Consider the following 2,317-nt stretch of genomic DNA (forward strand, 5'->3'; position numbering starts at 1 on the left):
GGGGGGGCGGTACCAGACGCCGACGAAGGGGCCCGGGATTCGGGGGTTTCTTCTGCAGCCGCGGACCTCCCCGGTCGAGAGCGCTGGGAAGGGAAGCGGATTGCGATTGAAGAGGAGCGAGAGAGCCGCCCGGATGTGAAAGCCGCTCTCTGCCGGGGTGAAGATGAGGAGTGTGACGGCTGAGCAGCCGGGAGACAGCGCCCCCCAGCGACGAGGATGAGATAGACGGACAAAAGTCTCAGGGCTTTTAGATTTTATCCTTAATTGATAAAACCTCTGAATTATTATATATTTTGCTCTGGCAGCTGAGAAAAAATTTGTTTTTTTGTGAAAATAATCAAAACTCAAGCGTCTCTTACTACCTGTTCCCACTGCTTTCAACCATATAACATGGTCTTCAGCAGCAATTTGCTCAGGTGTCATGGAGATGGACCTGTTGATATTTGCTCAGTTGCTGTTAGAATTTAATCAGTGGCCATTTTAAGTCTTTTTGTCAATGTTGGATTGAAAGTAAAGTATTAAAGTTGAAATAGAACAGACAATTAAATCAGTAATAATAATAATAATAATAATAATAATTAAAATCATACCTGTGGGTTATGCACTGTTGGTCAGACAAAACAAACATTTTAAAGACATGGCCCTTTGGACATAAAATACAATTTGTTGGGCTTCGTTTCACTGTTTTATAACATTTTCTGAGCATTAACAGTGGATTAAACATGAATCAAACCATTAAACATTCATGAAAATAAGTGTTTTGTCTCGAAAATCTGGGCAGGACTACAGGCCAATGAATATCTCTCCTTCCCTTCAACTGGCACTTGAAAGCTGTTCAGACTGACAGGCAGATTGTGACTGTATGAACCATCTGTAGTCGAACCAGAGCAGGAGGAGATCAATGCGGACACTGATTTAAAAGCCTGTTAGAATATGTAATAGTTCATTTTGGTGGAAACCAGCTGAGGAAAGATTAATGACCATCAACATGAACTTAAATTTAGCTCTGCTATATCACCTCCTGTGGTATCTCTAGCCATATATCATTTTTTGTTGTTGTTCGTTTGTTTTTTTGAGTGTCAGATGCCAGATTTGATTAATAACATGAAATGAACAGTGTGTAATATGCTATACGTTATAAAAATCACTTTTTTTTTTTAAAGTGGCAGCTCCCTTTAATTCCATACACACATCTTGCAAACACATAAAAGTAAGATCTTATAAATGTGTCTGGGAAAGATCAGCTAGAACAGACTGCTGGTCGGTCAAAAAAAAAAAAGCAGTTCTTATCCAACAATTATTAATTCATGCAGGACTCTTGTCCCCGATGTTTTTTATATCTTGGCTTTGGCTTCAAGTGGAACTAAATGATGTGTGACAGAACTCACAGTTTGTGCTCAGGCAGTCTTTGCTGGTAAAATAGGGCAAATTTCAACATGTGTAAATACTTATTCATATAAATCGTCAATAGAAAACTGCATGTTTTTCATTATGCACAGCCACATTGCAGTGACATGAACTACAGCTAAAATATTACTCAGGACACTTTGTTGCCCCACGTTGGTAAATTCTCTTACCTTGCCCCCCTGGAGGGTAAGAGGTGAACTCGGCTGCTGATGGTGTGAATCTGTGTCTTTCTAGGACACAGTTGGGTGAACACTTGCTGACAAGGTGGCTAAAAACACCTCCTGGCCCTGACCCTGTTCTTTGTGTGCTGCAGTATGAGGTCCAGTCCTATCAAAAACAAATCCAACCCATATTTCTCATAAACACACGATGTTCGACTGTTTAATCATAATTTCTTTTCTGGAAAATTCTTATTCTTATTATTTGGGAAGTCTTAAAATGTTTCCTGGGGCTTGTCAGAGGCACTTGATGTATTTCTGCAGCCATCCGTCTCTAAATCTTACTTCATGTCAGTACCACTGCTACACGTCAAGCCCCACTGTATAAGAATAAAAGTCTTTAAATGGCATCATACTCTGCTGAAACATGTTCCAAATCAAACACACCAACAATGTCAAAAACAAATCTTCTGCATAAGAGAAAGAACTTTTCAGCTAAAATCCCTGCTTGAAAAATCCCACAACTCGTGTAAGTTTATAAATGAAAAAAAGTTTTATTTGTTAGTGCTGTGTAATTGAATGCTACATACATACAGATAATCTTAGCATGAATGTACACGTACTGTACGCCGCCACAAAGTTTTTTTCTTTTTAAAAGGTTTTTTTTTTTTTCTCAACATCATTCACATAAACTACAGTACAATTTGAAAAAGCTATAGGAGGGAACAGTGCTGTGAGGAGGGAGGGAGGGA

Source organism: Seriola lalandi, unplaced genomic scaffold (assembly GCF_002814215.2).
Source record: "Seriola lalandi dorsalis isolate HSWRI2012SDOR001 ecotype SW California unplaced genomic scaffold, Sedor1 jcf7180002054465, whole genome shotgun sequence".
NCBI classification, from domain to species: domain Eukaryota; kingdom Metazoa; phylum Chordata; class Actinopteri; order Carangiformes; family Carangidae; genus Seriola; species Seriola lalandi.